Source organism: Mercenaria mercenaria, chromosome 17, assembly GCF_021730395.1.
Source record: "Mercenaria mercenaria strain notata chromosome 17, MADL_Memer_1, whole genome shotgun sequence".
Classification (NCBI taxonomy): Eukaryota; Metazoa; Mollusca; class Bivalvia; order Venerida; family Veneridae; genus Mercenaria; species Mercenaria mercenaria.
Genome location: NC_069377.1, coordinates 2,661,096 through 2,681,003, shown reverse-complemented (window position 1 = coordinate 2,681,003; position 19,908 = coordinate 2,661,096).

Below are 19,908 nucleotides of genomic sequence, written 5' to 3'. Positions count from 1 at the left end.
TATTTCTCCGGAGCCTTCCCCTGAATATAAAGATCAAAATAAGTACGGCGGTTGATCATATATTTCTACGGAGCCCTCCTCTGAATATAATTCAAAAAATAAGTACAGCGGTTGACCCAATATTCCTCCGGAGCCCTCCCTTGAATATAAATAACTAATTAAGTACTGCGGTTAACCCAGTATTTCTTCTGAGCACTCCCTGGAATATAAAGACCAATATTTCTCCGAAGCCATCCCATAATTATAAAGAACAAAGAACGGCGATTGACCCAATATTTCTTCGGAGCCCTCCCCTGATTATAAACAACAAAATAAGTACGGCGGTTGAGCCAATATTTCTCCAGAGCCCTCCCCTTATTATAAACAACACAATAAGAACGGCGGTTGAGCCAATATTTCTCCTGAGCCCTCCCCTGATTATAAAGAACAAGATAAGAACGGCAGTTGAGCCAATATTTCTCCGAAGCCCTCCCCTGATTATAAAGAACAAATTATGAACGGCGGTTGAGCCAATATTTCTCCGGAGCCCTCCTCTGATTATAAAGAACAAATTAAGAACGGCGACTGACCCAATATTCCTCCGGAACCGTCCCCTGATTATAAAGAACAAATTAGGAACGGCGGTTGACCCAATATTTCTCCGGAGCCCTCCCCTGATTACAAAAAAAAACAAAATAAGAACGGCGGTTGCGCCATTATGACAATCGGCAATTTTAGTTTGAGTACGTATTTTCTGTATAGAAATTTCCCTGATGTTTTTAAAGCGATATCAACGATCAAAGAACACGAAAGTAAAATACGAAGGTTACGTTATCACAAGGAAATTTCCGAGCGCCATAACATGTGGTTCAAAACCATTGTGTTTGATTTAACGCCGTTTTTCAACAGTATTTCAGTCATGTAAGGACGGGCAGGTAACCTAACCAGTGCTCCTGGATTCTGTACCAGTACAAACCTGCCAACTTCTCCACGTGAATCAGAGGTGGAGGACGAATGATTTTAGACACAATGTCGTTTATCAAATTGTCACGGAGAACATACGTCCCGCCCGAGGATCGAACTCACGACCCCGCGATCCTTAGACCAACGCTCTACCTAATGAGCTAAACGGACGGGCGGGCTTCAAAACCATTTAGCATACACATTTGCTTATCACTACTAGAATAGTTATGAGGAAAAGCAAGGACAATGTTTTATGGGTTAAGTAAATGAAATCTGAATTTACCTCGCATGCTTGCTCTCTCAATTTCCCTTTTTGCAGACTGATATTTGCCACTACAACTGTTTTGATCAAGTAAACCAAACAGTGTCCACCTCCTGTTTATAAAACATTGTATGCTGGATCCTTTCATTGCCCGTTAATATGATCATACTTGTTTATCTATACATGTAATAAACATGATACTAAGAAGTATGCAAGTTTCAGTATGTATTTCAAAATAGGCCTATGACTATATGTAATCATTCATTGAGCTTTGATTTTAATATGTCAAAACACTTCTCTTACATACTGGAAGCATGTTAATGCTTTATTCAGTCTAAATACTACACAATTCAGATTAAATGAATGTAGGGATAACGTATGTTTTTTCGTGTTATAACATCTGCAGAATCCCGAAGGATTAGTTGGTGCCCGAGCCCGTATTCTAGCATAAAACGCGTAAAAACTGATAATTGAATACAATGTCACTCAACGTCATTAAATTTCCACGAAATGCGTGGAAATTTCTGAGTTGTTTTTTATACGCTGACGTCATTTCGTTTGGAATTATTCGTTTTGGGGCCGAATGACGTTTACGCTTTGCCATGGAACGCGCATATATAAAAAGGTGTTATAACAGCACTCGAGCGCGAGAATGTCTCTGTTAACACACGTTTTCTCTCCTGTTAAAACACACCCGAAAAGTAACAAAAACAGCAGTTTTATGCTAGAATTTAGGTTACCAGTCTCGGTCTAGAATAACCAAAATAGTTAAGTCAGAATTATACAATGATTATTATGTGCTGATCCCTGATAGAGTAAGAGGATATGTGTTTTAGAAAATACCTAAATCTAAGCGTATCATTCGAAGTAAACAGCCGTAAGTTTATAATTCCAAATTTTGCCATACCTCTTCAATTCTTTTTATTCCATGTGTTGCCACGTCGCCATTCTGGTAACCGAAAACGAGACTGTATTCTCGGAGCTGCCTGTGTTAGAAAACAAAGTATAAATAAGTTTAAATATTAATGGTGATCTTTTTTTCTGAGTTTTATTGACTCAATAAATCGCCATCAAAATATTTAACACCTTTGATAAGGTGTTATAATAAACGCAATATTTTGATTTTGATGTGACATTGCGAATGTGTGTTAGATTTTCATTTTACTTCTTAAAAGTAACACAGTTAACTTTTTCATTATAATACCTAAATACACTTTGTAAAAGATACAGTTTGTATTTCGTATTTTGATGCATTTATTTTCAGTTTCTTGTATTTCTCAGTATTGCTTTTTACTCCGGAAACGTCGACCCACTAAACAGTACACCCTTCAGAATGTGCTTTTGTCAAACTTTTCATTTTTTGCAGCAGGCTTTGTTATCTGTTGACAACTCTTTTTAAACAGTTTTTTTTTCTGTTTGAACTACATGGTTAAAGAGGTCTGGATGTACATAATACGAGATTTGATTTCAACATTGTATCGATATTTGAGATATACAAACTTTATCTTTTACAAAGTGTATTTAGGTATTATAATGAAAAAGATATCTGTGTTACATTTAAAATGGAAGACAAAAATACGGAAAAATGTTGGTATATTTTATTACATTTTAAATGTTGCCTCTAAGCACTTAATAAAATGGCCCTCTATATTGCTTCAATGTGCCAAAATGTCACCCGCCTTTTGGGAATGCTAGAATTGACACTAGATATTGCCGATATATTTTCAATTATTTTCAGTTCGCAAAAAAATAACCAAAATAAAAAACAAAACAAAAAATACCCGGATAGTCCTAAACACACAGCAGACGGATGGATAGTTAGGGAGGAGGATCCACCAGGATTTCAAGTGGAGACATTTCAAGGGTAATTTTTGTTATCAAGGAAATATTCATAAAAATACACACATTTATATTCCTAGAACTGAACAGGACATGGTTCTTTTTATAAGCCTCATCTGAACTTTATTTGTGACCTTGGTCTATAACCTACGAACTTGGTTCATGTCTTCCGCAAATCATCTTATCCTCAACTACCTATATGGCAAGTTTTAAATCATTACCTTGAATGTTTATTAATTCATGCTTCTATTGGGAGATGGGAATATCACAAATTCATATTGATTTTTGATAATATTTTAGCAAGTTAAGGTTGCGCCACGGACCTGCGTTAGGAAAGGCGCTGTTTGATGTGACAGAGCTAGGTTTTTGTGTATAAAAGGGGACGTTAATAGGCCCCTTCCACAAAGAAAACCCCAAAATTGACTTTACATCGTTTTTTTTTTATTCCCTTTTGCACAAATACCGAGCTATCATTGTGAATATGTGTTAGACTTTGCTACCTTTCATTACAAGGGAATCGTTATAAGCTGAACAGGCCCCTGATTACAGAGTTCGAATTTCGGTTTTGAGGACTTTTCGTGTTTTTTTTTTTGATGGAATGCACAGACAAAAGTTACTTGATTTATCTGAAAGCCTGATACATTTGACATAAAGATCATTTATTAACAAGATTGACCTGATATAGGTATACATTAAAAATTAAAATGAATTTGCTTATTATAATAAATTACAGATTTTCCGACTACATAGGAAAGTTTGTTATTTTATCCGAAAGAAAACTGTTCGAGATGATAACTCATTTTTTGCTAATACACACTGGTACAGCAAGTATTTTCTGTCTACCCATTAGTATTCCTCCACACATAAATTGTTCATTTTTCTCTATCCTCAGCACCCAGGAGTATCCATTTGTTTTAGTCTCCGGTTGATTCCTTTTACCCTTGACTACCACAGCGCCTAATACCATCAACACTACAGCTATAATAAACAGATGGAAATGTTAATATATTTTCTTATTGACAATCACCGCGGCTACCATCGTAAACACTGCTTAGAATTTTTATACCGTTGATAACTATACGGGTGCTGCTAACAAAACTACAATAGCCTTTTGATGTTACAACAACTTTTCTCAATGAGTGTCTTGGCAACTACACTGATCACTTTGGTAACACCAAAACTACAAATGAGGTATCAAATTATTGTACAAAAACTTCAGTCACAGCGGTGCTAAAACAAGCACATCTACTGCTACAAAAACCCGTTGCCAACCATGACGTCTGCAACGGGTTCGAAATGCAATACTTTGACTTTGTCAGTACATCTTTTCAACTTAGGATCATTGACAACAACAACGCTTCTACTATGCAATGAATCTTCTGAAAATGAAATCATTGAGAACCACATCTGCTACTTAAGCCAACAATTATACTACTCAGATTTATATTAAAAACAACAGCGGCCTCCTAACTGTACGTACATATTGTATCATATGTAAAATAATGAAAGATTATTTTATTGTTTGTAAACCAGCTACACACCTGTCAAATTGATATATTGTTGGTGCATTTATGTAATTGTTTATTATATCAAACCCACACGTTTTATAGTCAAGTTGTCAGACTGATGTTAGAGAACTGCTTATATATTGATGGTTAGATATTTTGGTAGATCAGAAGGGTCTAGAGAGACCAGGCGAGACCTAGTAATGGGTCTGGCGGATATTAAGTTAGGCTTTAGATATGACATTTGTTAAGGCTTAAGAAGTTACGAAATGAATTATGAAAGTTATGTACGAAATATTCTACTGTGTAAATAAACATCAAAAATGTATAGACTCGTTTCGTGTCGTGTTCGTGTTGTGCTATGTTGTGTTACGTTACACATTTCTTTCAATTTTTGGAGCCGCAGACAGGATGTCGAATTTCAAGATGGGTTGTTGCGACATTACCAAGCGAAGTACTACTGCCAACGACGACACGCTGCCAAGACGAATGAAGAGAAACTGTAAGTTACCATCTTACCTATCTTCTTGTATAATTTTGCAAGCTAGTCTTTTCTTTTATTAAATTTTTGTTTCTATTTTTGAACAAAATTTCAAGGTAAATTTATTTTTGATTAATTGTTAGACATGAAAAGAAGATACAAAATTATAAAGGATAAAACCTGACTCATTATAAACAAAATTCTAAAAAAAAGAGTAAAATATAGTTAGAAAAAAAACGTAAAAAGTAAGAAACAATGCATTGAGGAAAATACTCAAAAGACTGAATTATGAAATGAAAATGTGAAATATTTGTTTTTCAAAAATTTTACTTGTCATATTATGTTTATTTTACTTGTTCCATATGATATTTGTTTCCCTTATGGCCACATTTAAACAGTTTTGAGCATTCCTGCATTGACAAATTGTTTAAATGAAGGAAGATGGATTGTCCTATGAAACTTGTGTTGTATTCATAGATATGCGCAAACATTGATTGTAAATAGATTCTGTTGAGGTTATGGGTAATATTTCATCACGAATATATGTGAAAATACAAGGAACGGCTGAAAACTAGTTAGATATGTGAAATTCGTGTTTAATATGTTTTATGCATGATAATGCATTGTTGGGTTAAATTGTCATTGCTGAATAAATTTGTACATGGTTATCTTTCTAACCATATGGTTACTTCAGGTCTCAGAAATTAAAAGGTTGGTCTGGTCTGTTGTGCTGGAAATATATTGAAGCCTGATATGGCACAAGAATATGTTTATTATGCGAAAATGACGTGATATTGTCGCTGGAACATGTGGATTCCAGTAAGGTTGAATTTATATATATTGCGAGATAATAAGAGTTACTAAATATTGTCTTTGTGAGACTGGAAGTTGTGATCCCAGTTGTTTTGTAAGATGTATACTATTATACAGACACAGATACTGTCTTCCGAAATCATTTATTCGGAATCTTACTATCATAGCGTGAAATCGATGCATATATTGCATTATGAGGTACGGGTGTGTACCAGATAGGCCTATTTTAAGCGCAACAGCTTTTTGTTTTATGAGACCTGATGTAGTATTTTTGTCAAAGAGTTGCAAAATCAGTCGCTCGTGCTGTTACTTATTTCGGTTACCCTTTCAAGTTTTTGCAGGGTATTCTGTTGGAAAATTTATATTTTCTCGCGGACGACATAATATTTCTGTTGAATCATCTAGAAAGGTTACATTGTGTAAATATTATCATGGAAGAAATCATTATCAGTTATTCTGTTATATACTGGTGTTGGTTTTGTATGTATTTCTGTTTGTATTTAGGTATTACTAGGCGCTTTATTTTGTAAAGTTATTATAGCTTTCACATGCATTCTTAAATATATAAATACAATATAATAGTATTTTTCATATTAGAACATATTTTTCTTTTTGTTTGGAACATATTTTGGCTGATATCTTTAATTTTCGAATAATGTAAAACGTAGGACATAGCTTGCTAAAACGTACACAGAAGTAAGGTTCTCGGTAACATAACGGTTTATTCGAAGTACAGATACAACTTATGAAAAGAAAGTACGAACTGTCTAAATAAAATACGAACTGTCTGAAATAAAATACCGACAAACTGTCAGATTCACCTGGGAAAAAGTGTATTCCAAGTCAACATTATAAGTCTTGTCATATTGTGGACTGTCATTATATAATAGCCAAAGGGAGACTCATTACATGTAACGGTTACATATTGGGAAGTACCTGTCAAAGCAAAATGATGACATTAGCATTGTGTATTATGACAATTTGTATACATGCATTTTTGATTTTATCTGTCATTTATGACAAATGGGAGCAATTTAATAACATAAAGTATTTTCGGTGGTCATCTGAAATATTGGACATTACGTTAATGAAACAGTAATATTATAACTGGAGAACTCTAGAAAATTTCAGAAGTTAGCAAATGAAATTAGATGAATGAACATCATAAACTGGGAGAGGGCTGTACAACGTTATAACAAAAACATGGCCGGTGACGGGAAATTCTTAGCTACAGAGACTGATGATGATGCGTTACGCTGTAGAAGAATGTTGAAACCAAGGGACAAATGTGTAGAAGGATCGATGGCGAAACCATGCGACAATGGCGGAGTGGACTGCAAGCTGTGTAGCCTGTGGAGTTTGGCGAAGAGAATGGTCCAGCTGGAAAATTACAGAACACTAAAAAAAACCAACTAATTATCTTTTCTTTCTTCCTACTTATCTTATCAATACATTATTCATATATTTTTGTCATTACATATCGATTTTACTATTTATTTAAGATCTGTAGTCAAATATCAAAATATTTAGAAAGTAAGATTAATATGCTGAATAAAATCTTTGTATAAATAAGTGAAATTTAAATATCATGATAAATATTTTTACACGCGACAATAATTACAGGCAATTTAGCAATGTTATTAAATGAAATTGTTATCTTTTTTTCCCTAACTCTTATATAGCATATATTCTAAAAGAAGCTCACCTGTGTTTTGCTTTATTTTACAGTTATTGGTTTTGTGTAATATGGATGTAACACGGGTTAAAGAAAAAGTTTTGGAGGAAGAAAGGAGAAGTGCCACTACAAAGGCCGAAATAGAATTAAAAAAGACTTTCTATGAAATGTGAAAATTGTTTAGTTTAAAATCCTATTCTCCTTTGTACTTGTTTACATTAATTGCATTAAATGACTTAAGATTTTTTCTTTAACACTGTTTTTTAATATCATTCCTTCAGATTGTATTCTAATGTTCTTGATCATACTAAATATCATTCTACATGTCATATTGTAAGGCGATAGATAGTACTTCAAGTCTGAAAAATTTAAATTTGCAATTCAATTTTTTTCTTTCGGTGGGTAACGAGTGTAAAATAATGAAAGATTATTTTATTGTTTGTAAACCAGCTACACACCTGTCAAATTGATATATTGTTGGTGCATTTATGTAATTGTTTATTATATCAAACCCACACGTTTTATAGTCAAGTTGTCAGACTGATGTTAGAGAACTGCTTATATATTGATGGTTAGATATTTTGGTAGATCAGAAGGGTCTAGAGAGACCAGGCGAGACCTAGTAATGGGTCTGGCGGATATTAAGTTAGGCTTTAGATATGACATTTGTTAAGGCTTAAGAAGTTACGAAATGAATTATGAAAGTTATGTACGAAATATTCTACTGTGTAAGTAAACATCAAAAATGTATAGACTCGTTTCGTGTCGTGTTCGTGTTGTGCTATGTTGTGTTACGTTACACATATTCTACACCATTGACTACAAGGGAGCGTCTTTATAAAGGCATAAAATATACACCCCAGATAGTGAAATAACTGAAAGATGAACAGAGGTATTACATTTTATAAGATAACAATGGAGAATATTGACCTGCCTTTGAAGTTCAGACTATAACAGAACCTAAATTAGTTTGCTCCTAAGCTCATTCTAATAACCATTAGATTCGACTTATTACGGTTTTGCATCTGTTACAGAGAGACTGTGATGGAACCGCTTAACGATGACAGGGTTTCAGAGAAATTAATAGCCAAATCTTTAAATAACTCGGCAACTATCGTTACATTAAGATATTATTTATTTATTCATCTCACCATTCTTCCAGTTTTCTGTAATTTCATAGTTTCATTTGATTGAGAAAAGATACTTTCTGTGTATAAGAAAGAAGTTTTCTGCATTCAAAGCTATAACTAGATTAAAGATGCTTAAACGACAATGACAATTGTGTATTTTCTTTGACGATCATATTTAAAGACATGTCGGACAGCATAAAATGAAACAAACAGAGAAAACAAAACACGAACAACAGCATCAACGAAAAAAACATAAAAACTGAAAATTAAATCGCACATACCTAGAAGTCTCTTCAGACAAGTTCGACCCATCCTTTCATACATAATTATAAAACCCTATTATTTGTTTTTCAAATATCAATAGTCTACAAGTATATAATTAAATGCTTAAAGGGGTCTAAATTTTTAATTAACATGTAACGTTGCGCACATCATTTCATAAAAAATAAATAATCAGATAGAGAAATCTGATATAACTTATAGTTAAAAGTTACTGAAAATTCAACTTAAGTTTTTACAACATTATCCGTATCTATTTATATGAAAATAATATAAAATAATGACGTAATTCATATTTATGTTAACTATGCCCCGAGACCCCCACCCGCGCCACCCCAACTAGCTGGTCGGTTACTTTTCTGTTTCAACCTGTTCAATAATATAAGATTCTTTCACTAGTTGTAGGTGCAGATGGGAATTTCCGGTCTCGGGGGTAACTGTTTAGGCGGCAACGAGGCTCCTGCATACCGATTTCAAGAAATAATAATAATGTAGTGCCTGTGTACTGTCTGGTACGGCCTACGGGGCGATAGCCTGAACTCGGAACACAGCAAGAGTGATTTCCCTTGGCGCGGGCAGAACGGAAAGACATTGCTGGTGTTGCTAGACAATATTATTCTGCTATTGTCCCGGATATCATAAAGTAGAAACTGATTCAACCTGGTAAGTTTAATAGCTAAGTCTTTCTATCCACGTAGCACAATAATAAAAATAAAATCAAGCGAACGGCTTTCTTTTTTAGAACTATTTCTTATAGCAGCGTATTTAAACTAAGCGCGGGAAACCAACGTCCGTAAACAGGAAAGACGTCAAAGACAAATAACAGTTCTGTTTTATCAGTTGCAGCGTAACGTTATTATTTTTGATAAAATAACATGTTTTGAATCGAGAAATATACTATCAAGAACAAGGAGGAATTGTCAAGGTATTGGATTTTCATTCCATTTTTTGAAATAAAATATAAATTACTACAGAAATCTTTTACATACCTGCAGTCCGTAATACGTCATTTACAGCACGGATTTTAAGATGAATTTTTCCAGCAGCGGTAAAAAATAACGGAAACCCCGTCTGGTATGCAAAAAAAACTTATTGACAACCCTGTACTTGAAAACGGCTAACATCCACGAAAAACACATCAAATAATTGAGTGTATAAAGACATATGTTTGTCACAGTAAGGGTTCGGTCTGATCCACCACGCCCCCCCCCCCCCCCCCCCTGAAAAATATGGTTGGCCGCACATGGCCTGATCTACTTTAATCGCAGTCTACGTTAAAATGTATTAACAGTCATTCTTAGACTGAAGATTCAGAGGAGAAATATATAGTATTCAAATTAATAAGTTTGAATTTAGTTCAAATACATACTTTAATGAACAGACCTCCTTGATGATAACAAAATAACAAAGTTTAAAGTTTAAAATGTAACAGGTCATGTTCCTGTCATTGTGGTAGTAAAACGAATGGAATTAAATGGAATGGAATTTAATTCAAATATATATTTAGATGAACAAATCTGCTCGATGATAACAAAATAACAAAATTTAAAGTTTTAACTGTAACAGATCATGTTCCTGTCATTGTGGTAGTAACAAAATGGAATGGAATGGAATGAAATAGAATAGAATAGAATGAATCATATGCTGACTTTTCGACGGTCCTTCCTTGTAATTCATGATTTTCTCTGTTGGTCGGCTTAAGATTTAAAAAATGTAGGATAAATGAAAGTCTTTCAAAATTTTTTTTTTGTTTTTACAGTTTTGTCATTGAAGCACCAAAACGATAATGCAAAACATAAAATCTTGTGTTTAAAGCTAAATGTAATTTTAATCTCACATTTCTTTTACATTTCGGCCACGAAACGTCACTTGTAACATGACGTCAGTGCAATAAGCGTGACTTCTTTTGATAATGGCCTCTAAATGTATCTGTAAAATACTTGTTTTAATTTATTAATGGAATAGAAGCAAGTCTCATAAGATTTTTGTCTGATAAATATGATAAATCTTATTGACCAATCAATTGTTGCCTGCTCTTCTTTTTTAAGCAGTGCCGTTGCCGGAAGTGACTTTACAAAGAACAGCAACAAATTATTTTGAACATTCTTTAATAAGTATAAAACAATTTACCTTACAACATGGTAAAAGAAGAACATAGTAATAATAAAGATTAGAATAAAAGTAAAGTTTCAAGTTTCAAGTTTATTTCCACATTAGGGCATATGATATGCAAGTGATGTAAAACATTGATACACATATCTAATCAGTATTTATAAAGTGTACAAAGCAACAATGCAGCATATTGTATATCTAAAAATAGAGCTATAATATATCATTTTACTGTTTTTAAGGAGTTACACATGTGCATCCAACTATGAGATTAAGGTTTTGCTGCAGTATAACACAAAACAACAGAAATTTTTAGTAAACGAACAGCATGTTGACAAACAACTTATCTGTCCATTACATGTTTTATTGTTCTGTCCCATGGAGTTGGATACTTAAAATATTCTGAAGGAGTTGTCCCCCTTTAAAAAAGAATGTCATTTGTAAAGAAATAAATGTAAACAATTGTCAAAAATGATGTTTTACCTAGTCATGTTATATTTAAACACTAGTACGTTGTTGCAAATGCATCAAAAGGAAGACATGTAACAGCTTTTTAAAAATGGCCAGTTTTTAAAGGCGCTGAACTGTCCAGAAGTGTGGCCCCTGCATGCAGTCCCTTTCCTGAATTCAATACATATATGAGTACATTGACAATGGTTTATAGAATGATATAAATGTTTAATATGCTGTTAAATTTTCATGTAAAGCAATTCTTTCTTTCTATGATTTGATGATGTTTGAACTTATTTTCTCCGAAACATGGACCTAACTCATAAATTGTATTTGTGTGATAGTGAGGTAAATATCAAAGTTTATAAAGCTGACCTACATAACCTAGGTGACATTAAACAGAGGCCGATAGACTAAATATATATTATGTAGAAGTAATTGGTGAGTAATGTCCATAAGAAGAAATAATAAAAAAAATGCAATTTATGTCATCTTAAAAAACATTTATAAAACATGTAAGACGTCAGTTCTAAAATAGTCCATTGGATCAATTATCAATTGTCGCTGAATGAAAAATTATTTATCATTTCATCACTTTAGTATCTCATTTTATAATTTTGATATACCTGGTACAAAATGATAAAATGAGATACTTGAGTGATGATATGATACACATTTCTTGTGTTCTATATATTCGACATACAGATGTTGCTGTGCTAGTAATTGGAAATATTTATAGGCTATTAGCTTTGTATCGGGAAATTTGCACGAGTTCTTCAGCGGAAATATTGCGCGACTTTAGGAGCGCAATATTGTTCCACTGAAGAACGCGTGCATATTTCCCGATGCAAAGATAATAACCTTTTTATTACATACGCATCTACACGTATAAATATTATGTAAATATCATAAATATGTTCAATAGCCTGAATAGGATTGGCAATACTGAACTAAATAGAGAAAAATAGTGCAACAACACACACTGAATTACGTCACGCACCCGATATAAAATCCAGGCGTCAGTATATGGAAAAATGTTGACGTTTCCGGCACCAGTGTAACTTAACGGGGAATAGTAACGAGTATGTAATAAATTTTGTTATGTTGAATTGTGTTTTGCGTGTTATCGACACACAAAGTTCATATGGTGACCTTTCAGTCTTTCTTGACAGCTGGCCCCACTCCAAACTTGATTTCAGACACATGCGGTCACTTCGGTAGAACCATCAATCTTCTGTAAGCCAGCAGGGTGACTTTATCACGTGAAAGAATTCTACACTTTAAGCGAGGTTTCGAACCCACGGCTGTGAGAGGCGAGAGATTCGAAGTCAGCAACCTTAACCACTCTGAAATAGGCACAAAGAAAAAAATTAACTGCCTACAGTACAATGCAACAACACGAAGACAATATGCGCATTTCCTCTTGTCAGTTAAGACTCCTATGAAGTGTTGCTATAAACCAACAAGTGCATGGTTGCTGAGAAATAAAATTAAATCAAACATACCTAAAAGGTTCTTATGACAAGTTTGACCCATCCCGTCAAACAGAATTATTAAACAATACCGTTTGTTTTCCAAATATCTACAGATCAGCTCACGCGGAAAACCCATTCTACTCGATCCTCGGAGGATGGCCAAAACGAGTACCAAGGATCCGACTCGAAGTTTCTTCGAGTCAGCCATTTTCCCTCAAGGAATTTCGCTATCTGACTCCGAGGATTTATGCGAAGTCACTCGAAGGAAATCCTCGAAGTGACTCGAGATGAAATCCAATTAGCGGAATACACACCTACATTTGTATATTGGTTTCTTTTGTTTCCGAGTCACTTGACGGAATTCCTTCGAGTGACTCCGAGACGAATAATTTATAACTATACAAATTTAAATGAGCCTTCGAGTAACTTCGAGGACAGATTTCAGATTACTCGGAGCAGGGTGATTATATTTTACATAGTGATACGCGAAATAACACAATATTTGTAGATAAAAATAATACTGAATTGCAAATAAAATAATACTGAAGTATTTTTATCTAACTTTAAGATAAACCAATTTTTTCTGTCTACTTATGATATTTTATTACTTTTTGAGCGGGTACGGCAGTAGTATTTTTTTATCCTATTTATAATTCCTTCCAAATGAATAAAAGAAAGACCACTTTCATGATGAAAATTAATCATTTCTCCTATAATTTTCATTAATTAAGAAAAGTCACTTTTCTTTCACGGCCATTATCTTAACGTTTATCTAGTATCATATAGTTTCTAATTTATTCCATTTTACATCAGTTTATTTCTAAATTTAATTTGCACTGTCAGAAACTATTTCAATATTATATTTAACAAATCACTATTCTTTAACGGCAGTTATTTGAAATTCTGTTCACTTTTAATTTACTTATCTAGCGGGCGTAATTTTAAAGTTTATCTAGTTATAAAGTATTCATAATTTAGTGCATTTTTATGACTTTATTTCTAAATTGAATTCGCAAAGTCAGAAATTATTTCTATATCATCATACAACAAAGCAGTTTCTTTTAACGGCGCTCATTTGGAAATTTGTTTAATTATATATGATTAATAATTTATTCCGTTCTACATAAATTTACTTCTAAATCTAATTCGCATGTATTTCAATATCATACTAAACAATTTACTTTTAGCGGGTGTTATTTTAAAATTCATCTAGTTATAAATTATTTTTAATTTAGTGCATAAATTATAAATAATTACACGATCTTTTCCCTAAATTTAATTCGCAAAGTCAGAAATTATTTAAATATCAAAAATTAACAAATCACTTTCCTTTAACGGCGGTGATTTCAAAGTTCGTTTAATTCCGTATGATTAATTATTTAATTTATTATAAATAAATATACTTCTTAATCTAATTCGCATGGTCAGAAACTATTTCAATATCAAAATTTAACAACAGTTTCATACATTCAAATAAAAAAGAACAAAAAAATAAACAAGCTAATTATGTAAAAACAATCCGTAAGTAAGGAAATACTGCCTCGAAGTTTCGTCAAATCATCTCGCGGCACTCGAAATGACCGATTTATTGTTTATTACAGACTCTGAGTCGCGCGGAGTGGCCATAAAATACCGGAAATCATTAAAGTGTTACCTGTATATTTTCGACTCGGAGTTTCATCAATTAATTTCTCGGAGTGACTCGACGAAATTCCGCTAAAGTAATAAAACTATAACAGTCGGTACTCCGAGTCAGAATTACGCAGTACTCGGAGAAATTCCTTGCTATGCAGGATTTTTCCTTCGAGGAAAAACGGAAAGTGGGTTTTCCGCGTGAGCTGATCTGTATGGTCTAATAGCATATGATTAAAATCCCTCAAGGTATGGACATTTTTAATTAACAAGTTCGCACATCGTTTCGTTAAATTATTTATTAAATAAGAAATTAAAGCTATTTTATAATTAAAAGTTGTTGAATATTCAACTCGAGTTGTCGCAACTCAGTTTCTTATGTATACATGCATGAATATTTGTTTAATAGTTATTGTTCACATTTCTACTTTTATTTAAATATAAACTTTATATTACATTTTTACTGTTTCGCTGAAACGTCGAAGGCACTTCTGTTTTAAACTGTAAGTAACAAAGTAAATTCGACCATCATTATATTAGATCTATACGTTAAACACCGTCAACGTTAAATGTTATAATAACCTGTCTTTGACTCTGGATTCAGAAAAGAAGTGTCAGCTCTATCATTACCTACCTTCAGATAGAGATACAACTTTATATTGCAGCAGCCATTACCCGCAAACTTCTGCACAATAATGAATCTGGGTCAAGTTGAAGTTAATATGTTGGTGGGCAATTTGCGCTTATAAATATCCGTGATTGTGACAAAATAGCCATTAATAAATCATATAAGGATTAGGTTAAGGTTTTGAATGAAACAAACGATTATATACCATTGGAGACAACAGCCATCCTATGCAAAGGTTAATGAAGATCCTATGGAACAATTATATTAGGATATTTCACGTGTCTTTAAGTGATATGGACCGCTATTTTTATTCTGATTAAACTAATGTGTTGTTAATGACGCTTAGAACATCACAAGTTATATTTAGCCCAAAATATACAAGGATTCCAATAACGAACTACCTATTGGTTACCTAGGGAGTCCTATTGCATCAAACTGAAATATTTCGGAATATATCGATGATATATGCTTTATTTCATCGTGTAGTGAGTCTTTTCTCAGTATGGTTTCCTCAGCTGGGTACTCGTCCAAATATATATCCGTATTGTACAGAACAATGTTAAATAACCTAATAATAATAAACGCCAAAATGTCCTCATATCAAGGATTTGAACTGCTGCATGGACATCCTTTCTATTTGCTACCCATACAAATTGCCACAAACATCTGACAAAATAACCAAACCTAGGAATATTTTTCTGATAATTTTATGATATTAAAATGAGGCTCTTTTTTAAATTTTTTCTCGACATCTAGTCAGCATGCTTTTACAATGCTGTAAAAGACAAGCATAGTTCCAGATGACAACGATTAAGCAGCCAACTCTATCTTATATAATTGTTTTTCAATGGATGAGTATCTCATATTTGTTCAGAATAATACTCTGCTGATACTGGTTCAAAATAGCTAGTATATTTACTATCAGAGATAACTTACAATGATGAAGAAAACACGTACACTGGCTTTGCATCCAATAAAATAAAGTAGCTATCAACGGAAAAATGTCGCAGACCATAAATCGGATAATTTTTGTATTATGACAAACGCCAAAAGGTCAAAATAACATGATAGCAATATGTTTTGGTTATTCAACTTTGATCGGCAATGATAATATTGATGTAATAGAAATTCTATTATTTTACCGAGCCTGCAACATTATCGTTTTTGTCGTGTTGAATGACGTGTGGAGTTTTCCACTTTTTCTATTGAATCATTACAAGTAAGAATTAAGTCGTTAACCTCATTTAAACAGAAAATATGAGAATAAACATAACCGCTACAACATGATGTCACATATCTGTGTAGAATACAGCACAGCATTGAGAGATTTATTCTGAAATAGCTCAATGACATTGTAAAGCCGCATTTCTCATTTTACAATATAAAATATAATATTACAATATAAAAGCTCGAATTAGTCGTTTCTCAGTAATAAATTAGAAATAAAATGTCTCTGCATGGTAAGAATTCCAGGTTAATAGTAATTAACATGTCGACGTTTTAGGAAAACTATCTGGTATTGTTACAGTAGTAATTACGCGGTTTCTCATGTTACTGCTTAATTGGGTTTTACGATTTTGTTTTGATGTGCCAATCAAAAGCAAAAAAACACGTAAACAACATGGTTTCGCATATCAGTCAAAATGTATTTAAAATAGAAAAAAATGTAACATAAGTGCACTGCTTTTAGTAAAATAAGAAGTTTTAATTAGACTATTTCCCTTCGTCATAACATCACTTTAATATCGGGCATACCATTATACTTGGAATTCAATAAGAATATGTCTGTCTGTAGAGTTCCTAGATTTGTATCAAGCAGATACATCTTGCCTGTAACTCATCGAAATATAAACAGAAGTGTAAGTGATGAAATTGTAAATCATGACTTTCTGAAATTACGTGTCAGAAAAAAAATGCTATTTACTGATGCTAATCATATATAAACTACAATGATCACGTGTGTCCTGCCTAATTAATTCATCTTCATTGTTCCAATGTATATATATTCGTATTGGATTAATGTATTCACATAATTTATCGTTGTTAGGTAGTCTTTAGTTTGCAATAAGTCTTTTAGTTCCAAGCCAAGAGATGAAAATAAACTCCCTGGAACTTGCTGTACGTTAATGTGTAAATTAAATTTTTATGTTATCTAGTGATAATTGTTATTTCAAATATCTCTTGAATTTAAAAAATCATGTAATTTCCCATTCTCTGTTTTAATGTTGGAGTATAAGGTCGCAGTTTTGAAGAAATATTTCGTGCATTTATACTAAAATCTAAAATATAGTGGAGCGTAACTAATTTGGATTTCGTATAACACATGCTTTGAGCAACTGACAGGTTTTTAGGTTTAATTATTCTAATTTTGATGGCTTATTTTACATCAAAATAATTTTGTTAAACTGTTACACTGAGCCAGTGAACAATGGGCTTTGTGAAAGCTGAAATATGCATGATTTTCCAGTACTGTACCTTTTCTTTTAAATAAATTCTGAACTAAAAATTCAAGAAACAATCAAACATAAAGTAGAATGTAGTTTCATATAGCTTCAGTGTTGAGGATGAAAGATTCCAAGATAATAAGGAATTTTATGCCAGTAAATATTATAAAGAAGTAAAAGTATTAAACCAAAACTTTAAAAAAGTTACCTTTTTGAGGCAGCAAATATCTTTTTCCTCAAATTTATCAACCTGAATTAATAATATTTTGATAAGTGTAATGCATTTGCTACATGTAAGAATTACATTTAAAGTATCAATTTTAAGTTTTACATGTTTTTGTACTTGACTTATCAATAAGTGTCTGCAGATAGGTGCTTCGGAGCAAACTCAGCCAGCCTATTACTTTAATTTTGACAAACAATAGAATGTTTGTATATACATGTAGGAGTAAACAGTTTTGATTTTCTGTGAGTTCAAAATTAATAAAGGCATTAAAAATTTTCTTCTGTCGCTAACGAAAAACATTTATTCCGAAAGTTACATTTAATCAGGAATATAGTGAGGTAAACACATTCTTTTTTTCTTTTCTTTTTTGCACTTTACTCCTGATATCCTGTAAGATTATAAAAAATAGAAACATATCTAATTTAATAAACTTCACAAATTGATACATTTGAATTTTGTTCACACACAAATGAGTTGAAGAAAATATATTAGGCGAGGCTCTGTCGAGCCTTATATTTTTTCGTAGACGAGCCTAATAAATTTAATTTTTTTCAGACAGTAATCTAATATTCTATTTATCGTACCTGTTCAGAAAATCGGGAAAAAGTCGTTGAAAAGAGCAACAGCGTGCAGACTTGACGTCATAAAATATGACGTTTGCTAGTGTAATTCAGTTTGTGGAAAATTGACAAAAGGCAATAACTTTTTTGTTTCTGGATAAAAACTTTTGAGGGTCATGATTTGAATAAATATTGTAGAGGTCTACTAGGCAATGCTACATGTAAAATATCTAAGCTCTAGGCCTTCTGGTTTATTTTAAGAAATTTTTTGAAGACTTTCCTATATAAAATCAAGTGACTTCTAGGGCGGGGTCAATTTTGACCCTCGGGTCATGATTTGAAAAGCTTTAGTAGAGGTCCACTAGGCAATGCTACATGTCAAATATCTAAACTCTAGGGCTTCTAGTTTTTGAGAAAAAGATTTTTTAATATTTTCCTATGTAAAATCAAGTGACCCCTGGGGTGGGGTCAATTTTGACCCCGGGGGTCATGATTTGAAAAATTATGTAGAGGTCTACTTGGTAATGCTACATGTGAAATATCTAAGCTCTAGGTCTTCTGGTTTATTTTTAGATTTTTTTTGAAGATTTTCCTATGTAAAATCAAGTGACCCCTGGGGCGGGGTCAATTTTGACCCCGGGGTCATGATTTGAATAATTTTAGTAGAGGTCCACTAGGCAATGCTTACATGTCACATATCTAAGCTCTAGGACTTCTGGTTTTTGAGGAGGAGATTTTTTAAGGTTTTCTTATGTAAAATCAAGTGACAGCTGGGGCCGGGTCAATTTTGACCTCGGGGTTATGATTTGAACAAACTTGGTAGAGGTTCACTAGGCAATACTTCACACCATATATCTAAGCTCTAGGGCTTCTGGTTTTTGAGAAGAAGATTTTTAAAAAAATTTTCAATTCTTTGAATAATTTTGAAAGAGGGCCACCCAAGGATCATTCCTGTGAAGTTTGGTGTAATTCTGCCCAGTGGTTTTCAAGAAGAAGATTTTTTTACATATTGTTGACGCACGACGACGAACGACGCACGACGCACGACGGACATCAAGCGGTCACAATAGCTCACCTTGTCACTTCGTGACAGTGAGCTAAAAAATAAACCAACCTTATGAGAATTTTTTTATGTTAATTTTATAATAAATAACGATCTTAAATCATGTTGATTTTTCTCAAATTTAGTCAGCATGTTTTAAACCTTTATTTCTGTTACAGACAAGCAGAATTCAAGACGACAACGATAAAGCAGTCAAATTCATGTAAGAAAATCGTTTTATTTTCAATAGATAGATATCTCATCTTTTGAATAATGCTCTGCTGATACTAGAATAAAATGGCTAGTATATTTTTTTTCAGAACAAAAATACTAAGTTCAAGAAAAGAAGTGCACTGCCTTTGCATCCAAATAAGATATGAAAAGTTTAACAGCTATAAACGGCAAATTCGCAAAAT